This window comes from Emydura macquarii, unplaced genomic scaffold (genome assembly GCF_026122565.2).
Source record: "Emydura macquarii macquarii isolate MOO-44397 ecotype Brisbane River unplaced genomic scaffold, CSIRO-AGI_Emac_v2 contig_2897, whole genome shotgun sequence".
Taxonomy (NCBI): Eukaryota; Metazoa; Chordata; order Testudines; family Chelidae; genus Emydura; species Emydura macquarii.
The window spans coordinates 34213224-34228848 of record NW_027133034.1 but is presented as its reverse complement, the minus strand read 5'-3'; the positions used below and the strand labels follow the sequence as shown (position 1 = coordinate 34228848).

General features: G+C 39.6%; 1 long non-coding RNA gene across 1 annotated transcript in view; it reads left to right on the top strand.

The window, feature by feature from the left end:
• LOC137167163 (uncharacterized) overlaps positions 1-14902 on the top strand; it is a 63889-nt gene extending 48987 nt beyond the window's left edge. Inside the window, exon 3 of the long non-coding RNA XR_010924031.1 lies at positions 14613-14902. This is a non-coding gene — a long non-coding RNA (uncharacterized lncRNA). The remainder of the gene's footprint in view (positions 1-14612) is intronic.
• Positions 14903-15625: the final 723 nt, after the last annotated feature.

Sequence of the window (15625 nt, the reverse complement as noted above, 5' to 3'; positions counted from 1 at the left end):
ATGAAATAATTAGACATGACTAAACATCAGGTTATGAAGCATTTGAGAAAACCAGAAAGGAACTAGGAAGTAGGACAAATATGTAGATCAGAAGAGGTAACCGATGTAATCTGATGCCTTTAGAAATCTCCAATTCTCTTGTCTGTATTTTAGGATTTTTCTATAATTGCCATCACGCTGTATAGTCATCTGTCTTGGATGGTTTAGACACAACAAATTCTCCATCTTTGCAGGGGGTTAGAATAGATGACCCTTGTGGCCCTCTAATCATTGGGGACACTTGCAGTTATGAGTGTACATGAAACGATTAATAACTATTTCATTATTACCATGTCTGGTATGCACCTTTTTTATTCCAAATATATATTGTAATCTTTCTCCCTGCCATTAGGAATTCTTTCTAACCAATCTTTTTTTTTTTATTGCTGTTATACCCAGTAAAAGTCTCACCAACCACTCCCTCCCAAAACTAAGGCCCAAAAGGCAAGAGAGAGAGTCTACTGAAGTGCACAGTTGTGAACTGTCTTTGTTTTCTTTTAACTTTAATGCTGAACTATAATGATTCTACTCCCGTGCTTTCCCATGTCAGTTACTTGTAAAGCTTCTCTTATATAAAGTTCCTCCTGATCTCTTTTGTTGTTGCTAATTTTTCCAAAATGTTCTATTGGCCAGATTTGCAGAGCTCCCATTTAGGTGCCTAAATAAAAAGCTGATTTCCAGAAGTAGTCAGCACCTCGCCACTGCCATTGAAAGCAATGGCAGTGGCTGGGTGCTGCTGAGCACTTTTGAAAATATGGCTACTTCATTTAGGTGTCTAACTGAGAGTGAGCTGTTTTTAGGGTAAGATTGTTAAAAATGTCAAGAAATGTCATGCCTATATAATAGAAAATATAGCTATCCAACATTTATAATTATACTGTAAATGAATACATGGAGGAAAAGCCCCTTGTCAAACAATACATCCAACCACCATGAAGAAAGTGGACTTGGGACAGATAGCAAAGAAAAAACATTGGCCTTGAAATATGTTTTTATTTAGTAGTCAATACTATTCAATGCATAATTTGTAATGAAAGATGATGTGGATCAAGCAATTTTTTTTATATTCCTAATGGATGCGGCAAGCCCAGAAGTGCCGGGGCTATGAACTGCCAAGCCTAGAGGTGCCGGGGCTCTCAGCCCTGCAAACCCCAGCACAAATTAAGCACTGATATTATTAAAATAAACTTTGTCAATTTTTAAAAATCTTTTCAGTTTTCAGTTATTCTGGATTTACACTGGGGAAATTCCACTGAGTCCCTGGGAGACTTCTTTATTCTAACTGAAAGCAAAATTTACTCCACTGTTTGACTTTTTTGTTCCTGTGGGTTTTTTTTCCCCCTCTTTGCTGCTGAGCCACATCAATGTCAGGGGCCTCTTGAAGACTGAGTGGCAGTGACAACAGTAGACACACATTCTTTGCTTCAAAATGAGGCCACTGAGTCACAAGGAAGCCGGAGAGAAGCAAGCCCGAACAGAACAGGAGATGAATATGTGGAGTCTAGTTTAAATTATTAATGCAGTGGGTAAGATATTTCTTGTGCAGACATGACAAATATCCCTCCCATGACCAGTATTAGCTGGAGTATTTTTTACATGGATCAAGAGGGCCCAGGTTAAGTAGCTGGACAAAATCTTAGAGGGAATATTCTCTACCCTACCCCTCAGGGCATGGAGCCTCTCTGCAATCATTCTTTGGAGCATACTACAGCTCAATGGCTTGAATAGTATGTAAAGTGAGGGATGCGCCCCCCTGCACATCTCTTCTCTTCTGTGTTCAGCCCTCCCCTTTTGTTCAACAGAGCCACCAAAGTTCTGCTGCTAAAGGCTTTCAGTGGCTGTTTCAGAGGGAACTGATTTAGCCCTGTATAACATACCCGCATGCAGGCAAGTGTCACGGGGTTCACTATTCAGAGCTAGGGCACCTCTTTGTGGACCATGTGGGGATTAGCTTAAAACCATTCTGACCCCCTCCCTCCTTCAGTTTCTCACCCCATGTTCTCCCTCTCTCTCTCAAGTCGGATTACTCCCTCTTCGTCACTCAGGGCACTCCCTCTTAACAGGTTGGCTTTCTAGCCAGGTCATTATAGTTTTGCGGGATATCAAAGTCAACTGGACAATCTGTCTCATGTAATCTTCCATTCCACTCCCCAGACTGCACCACTTTCCCAGTGGCTGATAGGGGAATCTGGGCCCAGCCACTACTCTGGGTTCCAGCCCAGGGACCCTACAACCAGCAGTCAAGGTCTGCATTATCTCAAACCTTACTGCTGATTCCCTGGGTTGCTTCCTACTTTGCCTCTATCAGGCTCTTTCTCCACCTTCATCTAGGTATGCACTTCCCTCAGGGCTAGGATCCCCAGACTTCTATTTTCCCCCTGGTTTCCTCTAATAGGAAATATCATTATGTTTTAGTCCAGGACATTTTTATAAATGATATGTTTACCTAAATGAGTTTATTCCCCCTGGTAAAATGAAAATAAATAATAAACCATATGTTTAGAATTAATTCAGCATGCTAAATTGTGTTTAGATCTCACTTTTAGTATTTGCAATTAAACTGCAGTGCTTCTGTGCATAGTATAGTACCTGTATAGTAGCATGGCAAAATGATCTTCAGAGAAATCAAATCCTACTGAATGCATTGTTTGCTATAATGAAAATAAAAATAATTAGAATATGGTCACAGCCCTAGCAAATATTTGTGGATGATGCCAAATCTCAGAAAGTGATCAAATAAGATACAAAAAATCAGATTCATTTTGATTTAAGTTTTTTGTAAAGGCTATATTGGTTCTAATTATATCTAAAATGCTTTTCCCATTTTAATTTTCTGTTGAGACTTTTTCTATTTGTTTGTTGCTTTTTAATATTCACATGCAGACTGTGATGTTTATACACACTTTATGGGTGAATTAAATCCATGAAGAGAAAACACCATTTCTACCAGCGCACATCATTTATTGGTGAAAATAGTTAAGTTCCATCCTCTGTGCACCATAGCAAGTTTTCATTAAGTTGTCACAGATGGAAATTGTCATTTTGTAGAGAAACTGCATAGGAATATTGAACTTGCCATTCCCGTTCAGTGTTCCACCTAGTTCAGTTTCCTGTCTCGGACAGTGGCTGGTACTGCTATCCATTATAAATGTCACATTATTTAAAATACACAAAATGCTGATCAAAATTAATTTACTAGTATGCAAATAATTTTGTTGCTAGACTTAGGGTATGTCTATACTGACAGTGGCGGTCGATCTTTCTGGATCAATTGAGCGGTCAGCGTAGACCCACTCAATCGACCAGGAAGTCAACGCTGGTAAACCACCCCCTCAAGTGGCGTCATGCCCATCGGCGCAGTGCAGAGAAGACGGCACGTAGAAGGGAAGCACAGCAGTCGACAGTTCCACAGGCACAGGTCTACTACTGAAATACAAGGCAAATTCAGGTCTGGAATAGCCAGGCACAACTCCGCTGAGCTGAATGATTTGTCAGAGTTTTAGCACAGAAACAGACAGCTGAAGCACCCATGCTGATTTTAACTTTTGTGCCAATGTAAGGAGGACAAGTAGCTTCTTAAGTAAATATTAAATGAGATGAAAAGCAAACCAACAAACAATCCCTTTATACACAGAGCAGCATTTGAGTGTTAGCACATTGTTAGCTGAGTCAGGTCTCCATCTATAACATAATACTCTATTCCTAAATCGTTTGAACCCTGGAAAGCCTGGGTGTGTTATCAGATGTGCAAACTGCGTACTGGGCAAGAAGGAGCTAATGAGAGCTTGCAGGTTCAATGATCCCAGCCCTGCTACAACTTCAGGCAAGGAGGGAAGGACCAGCTAAAAGGGCTGAATGTGGTTCAAGCTGTGGCTGTAGTGTGTCCAGTGAAAATGCTCTATGCCAGTGGGAGAGCTCTCTGTATTGGCATAATTACTCCACCTCTGGGAGATGTGGAAGCTATGTGGGTGGGAGAATGTCTTCCACCCACATAGCGCCGGTGTGGACAGCACTTAGGTCACCATAACTTGTGTCACTCAGGGGGGGTGGCTTTTTCATACACCTGAGTGACGTAAATGACATCGACTTAAGCAGCAGTGTAGACCTGCACTTAAAGGAGTCATGTCCCAGGTCTTGTTGGGACTGACAACGTGGTTAGAAGTTCTGATAATGGGAAACCAGAAGTTTTAGCAGAAACTTTGAGGGATAAGTAATGTCAAAAATGAAAGTGAAGTTTTTCCACCAGATTAAAAGACAATTGACTGAAGAAAGTCATGATCTATTATGTAGTTGGGGTAAATATGAAGACACTATATTGAAGAATGGTTTTGTATGTAGGCACTTGTGAAAGCTATTGATACTATTAAGAATACATCCCGAGTGTGACAGGATCAGACCTGCTGGCTGTAGAAGAGTGTTGGAAGGTACATATATTAGCCTCAGGATCAGCAAATCCTTGTTCCCTGGGTGATTCAGCCAGGGTTACTCCAGGTCAATTAGGCCAATTAGGCCACCTGAGACTAATGAAGGAGCTTGCCATAGCAGTTAAAAGCCGTCTTTTCAGGCAGATAGGCACAGCTGGAGGGGAGTTGAGATTGGGAGTGGAGCAGAGCTGCTAGAAGTGATGAGAATGCATCCATTTCTGGTGCGGACCACAACACCTGGAAGGTACCGGTATTGGGGAGAAGCCTGCCCAGGCAGGGTCGAGGGTCTTGGGCACCGAGGCCTGAAGGAGGACCCAGCCACTGGAATAACAGAGCAAGGGAGGTTCAGGTGCGGGAGGATCGCAGAGGCTGAAAAGGCTTGAGCCAGGGAGGCTGGAAAAGCCCCCCCGTTCCCAGTCAACCGCACCCTGCCAGCAAGCCGCAGCAAGCACGGGACCCACAGGGACAGGAAAAGCACCCCTCTCCAGCTGCCCTGCCACACTAGGTAAAGATAATATATGTAGCATAATGTTTAACTACCTCTCTGAAAGCAGTTTGAAGTTTCTCTTGGAATTACATAACACTATATGGGAAAAAGGAGTGATACTAGTAGGGTAGAAACATGCAATAGTAATTCCAATACGAATACCAGGCGAACTGTCCACAAAAGTGGATACTTATAGACCAATTGCCTTTACATCCTGTCTGGGTAAAATTATGGATAGAATGGTGAAGGAAAGATTGATTGCCTATTTGGAAAACAGTGGCCTTATAGATAAAGTGCAGAAGGGTTTTAGGAGAGGAAGATGCACTACTGAGCACACTGGTAAATTAGAAACTGAAATACAAAAAAATATGAGGCACAGGGGTTTCATGATAGGTGTCCTTCTAGATATTTGAAAGGCGTGTTAAATGCTATGGAGAAAAGGCTTGTTGAACAAAGTAGGTGCACTAGGAATAAGGGGAAGAATATATAGCTAGATTAGAGAATTTTTGAGTAAAGGAACCATGCAGGTTGAATTTGGGAAAGTTACGTCAACTATATCTAATATTAAAATGGGTGCATCACAGGGAAGTGTTATCAGCTCAACCTTATTTAATATTATGATAAACAATCTCCCAAAACAAATAACGTGCCAGGGTAGGTGTGACTCTGTTCACATGGGATTGTGCTCTGTGGGTTAGGAGCATGAATGCTGTGGTGGCAGAAAAGAGAATCAACAAAGCATTATGAGAGATCTCTGACTGGGGAAATTCATGTTCTCCATTGCTAAAACCAAAGCATCTATCTTTGCAAAAAGGAAAGTAACAAAAGAAAGTAAACTATGTCTGTATGGAGAACAAATAGATCTAGTTAAAAGGTTCAAATTCTTAGGGGTAATATTTGACACTAAATTAGTTTGTGAAGATCATATAAACAATGTTAAAGATAAATGTACAGGAAGGATTGATTGCTTAAAAGTCTTGCTAGGACTAATTGGAGAGTAGATAAGAAAACACTGCTTATGATATACAGAGCTTTAATCAGACCAGCTATTGACGATGGCCAACCTTTGGGTCAGCATCAAAATCAGAACTTAAAAAAAATTAGATTTAATACAAGCCCAGGCACTATGAATGGTGTGTGGTGCATTTATTATAACACCTACATGTGTGCTACTGATAGCTTCTAGTGAAATGCCAGTTACACTATGAATGAAACTACTGGACCTAACTTTCTGGGCCAAAATTAATAGGAACTGCAATGATGAAAGTACCAAACAAATATATTAGGATTGTTGTACATTTCAATAGGTGAGCTATAGCACACAATGTTAGAACTCCATATGATGTTTGAGTTAAAGTATGGCTGCAGAAGTAGAAAGGCAAGGAAAATATGAACAAAGTCAAAACTTTTAGTCATGGGAAATTTAGTTATGGACGGAAAGTTGTGTGTCCAAATGTGGATTCAGAATTATTTTATAAACTTAAGGGTAAAAAAGAGACCATAAGTATTAAAAATTAAGTGTACCAATGTATAGATGAAAAGTAGAATCAATTCACCAAATATATACAGATGGGTTCAAAAAAGAAATTATTGGAAGAATAGAAATGGCATATTGTATATCAAAATTGGGCATTAGTACATCTAAAAGAATATCCAATGATGTACTTACCATGATAGCTGAACTAGTAACAATAATGTTAGCATTGAACTGATTCTGGGATGTAAGTCCAGCAGCAATTGTTCAGTCTCAGGCCTTATGGCAATGAAAAAGGGTTTCTCACTATGCAGAAGTGATTTAATCACTGAAATTATATTTTTAGTAACAGAGTTAGTACAGATGGTGATACATGTAATATTAGCCAGGATCTCAGCACTTACTGAGATAACAGACAATGAAATGATTGACTAAGCAACTAAAAGCACTGTAAGAAATGAAAGGATTGACAGAAATCCCTTGAATAAACAGGAATTCAAAAGCCTAGTACAGAAAAAATTAAAAGAAGAATGGCAAAAAATTTGGATTAAGGAAAAAGAGGTAGAATATTCTTTGAATTGTGTCCAGAGTTGATGATAACAACATACTTCAGGGCCTGGACTAATGTAGTGCTTTTATTTAGAGTATGGCCACTGTGACTTTTTTTTTTTTTTATAAATAGACACAAAGATGAACTATATGCACTCTGAAAGGTGGAAGAAAGTATCACTTTTTGTGGGTATGTAAGGGCTTTGATAACAAAAGGGAAAAGCTTTCTGAGGAATTCAAATGTCTTAAGGTAATATAATGGAACTGGGGTGTTTTTAAAAGGGTGAATTGTTGTTACATTGCCTGAAAATCACAGGATAGAGAGAGAAAATGTAAACTAAGTCTTGGGGAATTATAGCTGTTGGTGGCTATAAACTATTCAGTGAAGTCTCCGTCTTCATAAAAAAAAGAAAAAAAAAAGTTGGGGGGATGATTGGAAAGGAGAGCAAACCTCTGGCTCTCACTCAGGAAGAGATGCCTGGCTGAAGTCAGAGAACTGAGTTGGAGTGCTGAGAGATCAAGCCTTCCTGAAAGAAGATAAGCCTGAAGCAGAACTATTTTTTACGTTCATTTCCAGTGTTTTGTCTGTTAGCCCTGAGAGAGATGGCTGTCTCTTAGAGCCAATTTCAGGGAAAGTCAGCCCGGAACAAGAAGCCCAAGGCAGTTGTGAAGGACAGCAGACGGAAATAAGTCCACCCAGGGTTCTCCACTCTAGTAGAGGCCTGCAGGAAGACCCCTACAAGATCAGTGCATGACCTGCCATGGGAGTAGAGAAAACATTTCTTCAGTAGAACCAGATGAGAAGCAAAACGTGCTAGAGAGCTTTGCAGTGAGCCTAGAGAAGAGGCCTAGAGAGAGAGAGATGCTTCTGATCATGAAAAGGTGATCCTGGTCATCAGCCTGCTGTCCAATAAAGCATTAGACTCGACTTCCCCCTTCTTGGAATATAACAGCCCAGTACTGTTGAACTAGGAGATCTTCCTCCAAGTCATGTCAGTATTATTCCATGACCTGCTCTGAATTCCAGTGGCGGAGGCTGCCCTAAGGAAGTTCCAACAGTGGCAGGTCACTGTAACCTCCAGTGCCATGCAATTCTACCACCTCACCGTTGACTCAGACTGGAACAAGGCAGCACAGATGTAGCAGTTCTAGTGGGGCCTGCAAGAAGAAATTGTCTGCCTGCGTAAAGACACCCACAAGTCTGGATGCCCTCATGGATCTCACCATCCATATAGAAATGGGTTACAGGAACAAAGGGAGCGATAAAATGGGGGACTTGAAACTCTCCGGTTCAGATACTGTCATCTTTTCACCACTGCCTCCCGCCAAGCCAATGCAGGTGGATGTGGGCCATCGACAGAACATCCCACCCATAAAATAAAAAAAACGATACTGTCACTGTCTCTGCAGTGAGTCAGGTCACTCCAGTTCTGCCTGTCCCGTATGAACTCGAAGGAATCAGGGGAAGGAACTCGCCACCCAGTCCTGGTATTCACTGACCATAAAAACCTGGAATATCTATGCAGGTTGAAAGCCTTAAACCAACGACAGCTTTGATGAGCCCTCTTTTTCTCATGATTCGATTTCTGTTATACATACCAGATGTTCTGTAACACATACCACCCCAGATCCAAAAATGGCAAGATGGACACCCTGTCCTGAAGATATGGTACCAACCCATGAGGTCCCAGCCAAGAACCAACCCTCATTCTCAAATTTTCTCAGTGCTGTAATTGTCTCAGTGCAGCTCATCACCAGGAAACGTTCTGCCTCAGAAACTCTACCTGATGAACAAGATATCATCAACAAACAACCACATGACAGGATCACATCCATAAGGGACTGCTTCTCAGTATCCTCAGGACCTGCAAGAGTTAATCTTGCTACTATCCCACAATTTTCCCCTAGCAGGGCACTTAGGGAACTTCAAGACCCAACAACTAATATCCTGCTCCTTTTGGTGGTCCCGGAGGTGCCTGACAATACAGTCATCCATCGCCTCCTGTGAGATTTTGTGCCTGTGCCAAAACCCCATCCCACAAGCCTTGAGGTCTCCTCAAGTGCTTGGACACTCCATCTCAGCCATGGGTGGCCATGAGTATAGACTTTATTGTAGAAATACCCAAGTCCAACAAATTTACAACAGTTCTGATGATAGTGGACCATTTAAATAAAATGGACCACTTCATCCCTTGCACAGGCCTCTGCTGAACAGTCTGCCCAACTGTGAATTACGCATGTAGTGTGCTTGAATGGCCTTCCAAAGTGCATAGCACGTCACCTTAGATCAAGGGATCTCAATTCATGGACCAGTTCTGGTGCAAGGCCCTGCACTGGCTTGGAGTCTGCATGTCTTTCCTCCACTTACCATCCCCAGTCCAACAGCCAGACAGAAAAGGCCAACCAGATTCTCAAGCAGCATCATTCATCACCTGGATGATTGGCCCTCCCTTCTTCCTTATACAGAGCTTGTCTACAACAACACAGACCATTGTTGGTCAAAGCGCCCCCCTCCCCCCCCCCCCTTTTTTTTTTTTAAACCAATTTCACCCCCAACTACCTGAGTTCTCTCCCAGTCCGGCCACCTCAGACCTGGTGCAGCAGATTTGTCTAACCCACAAAGAAGTGGAGAAGCACCTGGAGAAGGCAAAAGCAGACTATAAGTGGTATATGGATCAGCATTGACAGCAAGCCCCACCTACAAACGGTGGGGACAAACGGTATGGCTTTCCATAGAGCATCTCCACACAAACAGGAGATACAAGCTGCAAACTGGACTTTCAGTTCCTTGGCTCTTTTAAGATTCTGCAGCAGGTTAATCCAGTCACTTTTAAACTCCAACTACTCTGCTCTCTGAAGATTAATCATATGTTTCACCAAATACTTTTGAAAACCTACACAGAAAACCCATTCCCTTATAGGACACAGAGACCTCCTTCACAGGAAGGCCCTGAGGAATATGTGGTTCACAAGATCCTGGACAATAAACGTAAATGTGGCAGATTCTCTGGTATCTTATCAACAGGGAGGGGCATCATCCTGAGGAGAGCATCTGGGAACCTGTAGAAAAGGTACACACTCTTGCACTTAGGCTAGCATTCCAAAGAAATCACCCCAAAGAGTTTAGACTTATGTCACACTGAGGGCACTCCTGGGGAAGCTAATTGCTTCTGATCTGCCACCCAGTGACCTACTAATCCAGAGTAGAGGCTGAACTCTGACAGAGGACTCCAGTCTGAGCCTCTGATTGTTGAACACTGGGAGGCCCTGATTGGTTTCCAGCTCCAATTTAACCCAAGCCCAGGAACAAGAAGTTGTTCATGCAACTGAGTTCTCCCTGCTTAGAACTGCATACTCTGCAATACCTACTCCTGCTAGTGATCTCCTGTTAACCTGACACCTGACTCTGGGTTTTGCCCCCTGGCTTCCCTCAGGCTCTGACCTCCTGGTATCTGACCTGGTCTGACTGCCGATTCCTGCTTCAACAACTAGATCAGATCACACACATCCCAGTTGTGACAGTTTACCCCAAAAGGGGTGAGACTGTAACATGGCTTCGCTGGAGGCCCAAGCCACCAGAAGTGGACCACCAGCAGACCTAGACAGCTGCTGGGCAGAGGGGAAAGCTATGCAACACCATGCCCAGCCATGAGGGAGTGTTGTCATGGTGCGTCACTCCTACAGTGTGTACACTTTACTTGAGGGGTAGAGTTCTATTCACTAGTCAAGCATTCATTTAATCTGCTTGTCCATGTTGACTCATTGTGTCTCATTTCCCCTATGATAACCTATAGCCATTAATTACTTCTTTTGCATGATTTACAAATTTACCCTTTTTGAAGTTGAAAATAATAGGATGTGACTTGCTGGTACCTCATCTGATTTTTGTAAAGTCAAACTGTCTTCTGGTTGCTTTTCCTGGGCCATAATATCTATTTTTCTCCTTAAATTCTGAATCGAAAGAATGAATTGGATAGTTCATAGATTTTTTTTTTTTTTTTTTTTTTTTTTTTAAGACCAGACTAGACCACCATAATCATCTAGTCTGACCTCCTGCATAACACAGGCCAAAGGACTTCCCTGAATTAATTCCTGATTCAGTCCTACAGTGATGATTGAACTAGACCATATCTTCTAGGAAAAAATACAATCTTTATTTACAAATTTCGAGTGATTGCGACTCTACAATATTCCTTGGAAAGTTGTTCCAAAGGTTAAAAACTTGCATCTTATTTCTAGTCTGAATCTTCTAGCCTCAACTTCAAGCCATTGGATTTTGTTACACCTTTGTCTGCTAGGTTGAAGAGCCCCTTATCAAATTTCTGTCCCCATTATAGGTACTTATATAGGTGGTCAAATGATCTCTTAATCTTCTCTTTGATAAGCTAACTAGACTGAACTCAAGTCCCTCACTATGACATATTTTCTAATCCATTAATCATTTTCATAGTTCTCCTTTGAACCCTCTCCAATTTTTCTACATTCTTTTTGAAGTTCTGTGGACACCAGAAGTGGAAACAGTATTCCAGTAGCAGTCACACAGTGCCACATAAGTTAAATAACATCCCCTGCTCCTATTTGATAGTCCACTGTTTATACATCCAAGGATCGCATTAGCCCTTTTGGTAACACTGTCTCTTTTTCAATTATTGTTCCCAGGATAAAGTTCTCCATCCTGTACATATGACCTGCATTTTTTGTTTCTAGCTATGTGACCTTATTTCTGGCCATATTGAAACACATGTTGTTAGCTTGCATCCCGTTTGCCAAGTAATTCAGTTTGCTCTACATCAGTGACCTGGTAGAAAAATAGGTCCCCAAAAATCAGTAATAAATCAAGTTAGAAGAAACCTCCTAGAAGTTTAGGCTTTGTATCCAAGTGGGATAATCACTGCAAATGATAAAGAAAATCAATGACACATCCATTTACAAAAACTTTAAGGAAACAGAATCATCACAGCCATTAATTCATTAAAAGCTTGGAAAATGCTCTACATTTTAGTGGGTTGCTAAGTCTCTTAATAATAAAATTATCATGTATTCTTATTAGTAAATAGGAAGACAAAGCACATCAAACAGAAACAAAACAAACCTGGTATAATTGTCTATAATGCTGAGCTTAGTTCCTGAGAATTTGATGTTTTAATGTTTGTAGTGGTGATGAGCAAACTTGAAAATATTTCGGGTGAAATTCTAGCCCCACTCAAGTTTAATGGCATTGACTTTAATGGGGTCAGGATTTCACCCTTGGAGTCTGGGTTAGGCATAGATACTTATTGAAATTACCTAAACCTCTTAATTTTCCAAACTGGACTACGTAGCTCACAAAAAAAGGATTTTCTCTTTGATTTCTAGTAATGTGTGCTTCCAATTGGATTAGACATGCCAAGAGTTTTCTTTCTATTGGTATTGTAACACATATGCTTCCAAATTCTAAACAAAATAATTTAAAAAATGAAAATAAATTTCTTCAAACACCAAAAAAGACTCAGGGCCAGTGTCTGTTCTATTGCAGAAGTGTAAATTCAAAGTACATTCATAAACTGGATTCACATTAGTCTAATTTCAAACATTATCTGGCTTTCAGTTTGGGATTGGTTCCAGCATGGAAAAAGGCCTGGTTTTGTTCTACTTCATTTGATCTGCCAATTTGGAGTTAATGTACATTCATGTCAAGAATATCTTCCTAGTGAAATGATACAAGAGATTGGAAACCTCAGGGTAGGGCAGAATGGAAGAAGATTTACAGAATGTTTCCTTGCATTTTCTATCAATTTCCAGTTCCTGAAATTCTTGACCAGTTCTGTCAAATAGATCATAGAGTAATAATAACAAAGCAAGTTGTGAAGTATGTTAATGGATAATCCCCAAACAAAAGAGAGGCAAGTACATAAGTGATATTAAGAATATCTTGACAGCTGGCCCTGAGATCATATTTTTCATATAGGTTCCACTTACGTTGCCTAACTTCAGCTACCCTCTATATCCAGGTAACTTCAAAAGAAGGTGCTTTATCAATCAGTCAAGTCATCTTTTCAGGTAGCAGGATATCCAGATTTTTTTTTTTTTTTTAAAAAGGATATTTATATAGTAGAGAAAAGATACTAAATTGGGGGGGGGGGAGTTTTTATATATTTACCAGAGAACAATGTAAGGCATAAATGGGGTTAGAGAGAAAAGTTACTTTGTGTGATACTATGGAAAGTTATTTTGGGTAAAAAAAGTTATTTTCATTTCAAATTAAAAATAAATTATTTTGTGAAGAGGTGCTATACAAAGTGGTTTGGCAAAGGATCTATGCAAAAGTTAATTTGCAATGAGATTTTTGAGGCACAATTATTGTAAAAAAGCAGATTATATAATTTGGAGACAGTACAATAGGAGGCAGGCAAAATGAAAGAGGCACTGAAAGTTCTCATTTACTCTGAAAGGTTAGAGAATGTTGGTTTGTGTTTTTAGCAGTAAAAAAAGGAATAAGAGGACAAAAGGGAATCTTATAAAATTTTAAAGAGAACAGAGTTGAGAAATGCATTAAGAATGTTTGACTTTCATAAATATATCTAAAAACCTAATACTATTAACTTTCCATTTAGATCAAATTATCTTCTGGAGCTGATCCAGTCTAAGAAGTAAATGGAACATTCGGAAAGAGAAAATTTTAAAATGATTAATTAGATGTATTTGTTTGTAGTGGTGTTGTGTACCCATGTTTGTCCCAGGATATGAAAGAGACAAAGTAGGTATTACCTCTTAGGTTTAACAATCTGTCCCAACTTGTATTTAGCTCAAACACTGATTTCTTTCCCTAGACCTGAAGAAGAACTCTGTGTAGTTTGAAAGCTTGTAACTTCTTCCAATAGAATTTGATCCAATAAAAGATATTACCATACCGATTTTGTTTCTTTGATTAGCTATGGTTATCCCACTGACAATGAGCAAACCAAATATCAAGGAATATATGAGGCAAAAAACAGTTATTCCACTAAGTCTCTCTTTCGTTGACAGCCTATCAGCTGTAGGTATTGATTCAACAACAAAGAAATCTAAGTTAAACTCCAGTTCTATCATATTCATCATCTGAATTTAATTACATTTAAGTTTTGATTCACTAAAACAATGTGCTAATGATAATGAGAATGTTCATGAAATGGCCCCTTCTTGGTTGCATATTATTAACTAAATCATAACTATAACTGTTGACATTTTTACATAAAATAACTTGCAAGCAAACATTTACAACATTCAACCATCTCTTAGTTCTGTGTTGTTAATCTTTCTATCTGAATATAGCACTTAGTCTCATTGATTCTAGTAGTACTACACAAAAGAGCTTTTAGGATTAGATGCTTAGTGGGTTTTTTTTCCCCCCCAAAATATGTGACTTTCCAATTTAATCAACTAGGATCAAATGGTTAGAACTTAGAAAAGTATTGAATTGCCCCTGTTTTTTTCTGCCCACTTCTACCCAATGATAAATTAGTCCTTTGGTTGAGTGCTAGAGCCAAATCACTTAATTAATAAATAAGGTTATAACTTTAATTTATTTGAATACTAATCAAAACGATATGTATCTTATAATGTTTAACTGTCCACATGCATTTCCATAATCAGTAACTTTGCCTGTTTTATATGTTTTAAGGCACATGAAAGTCACAATTCTGTGGAGTATTATCTTCCTTTGCAAGGAGTCCCTCTTAATTCAGTGGAATTACAGAAGATGGAAGATTACCACTCTACATGAATAAGGGTAGCAGAATCAAGCTCAAATTAAAAGATTTGTGTCAATAAAAAACTCCACCAATTTTAAAAGAATAGATCACTTGTTACCTGAAAAACTGTTACTATCATTGTGTTCTCCAGAAAGGATCTTTTCCTAAAATATATAATCCCCTGGAAATAGGGTTTTACAATAAAAATCCTGACACATCTTTGAATATAATGTTGCTACTGTGATACTTTGCTGCATACATTAAACTATCAAGGGCAGTAAAAGGAGCCACTAGTATAAATTATTTTAAAATGGAAGATAGGCAGTTATGTGGAGAAAAGAAATATTTTCGGGGCAGAACTCCTAAATCAAAGGCAGGCATATGCAGTAAATGCCAAGTTACTGAGCTTTATGAGATATACTGAAAAAGCTCAAGGTAGCTTCATTTTCTTTTCCTTGAGGAAAATGAAGTTGTTATAAGATATCATGCCAAATCTCATGAAAAGCAATGATAAAGTGGTGATAAATCAACATTTTCTGTGTGTGAAGCCATTGAAACTGGGCTCCCAGTTTCCTTCAGGAATAACGTGGATTATATTTTATGTTATTACCTTTTAACAAATACAATTTGCAAATATTTTCACCACACCCCATGCCCAACTTACAAATATCAAATTTTCAAAGTGTGAGTTCTGACTTGGCAGGCAGAAAATGAGTAGGTATGTATGCACTGTAGTAGGATGTTGAAATTCTCCATTTGGTTGCTCAAATTTGGTATCTGCAAGAGCAAACACATAGAAATACTTTTTGTTCACATATCTGCATGTTCAAATCATCCTCCATTTCTTGAAAAATTTAACTTCAAGACTGAGTAATCTCATCTATAATAACTCACTTTGGCAGACAGGAGGAGCACTCTGTATCTTACGGTGGAGGCTGGTGAC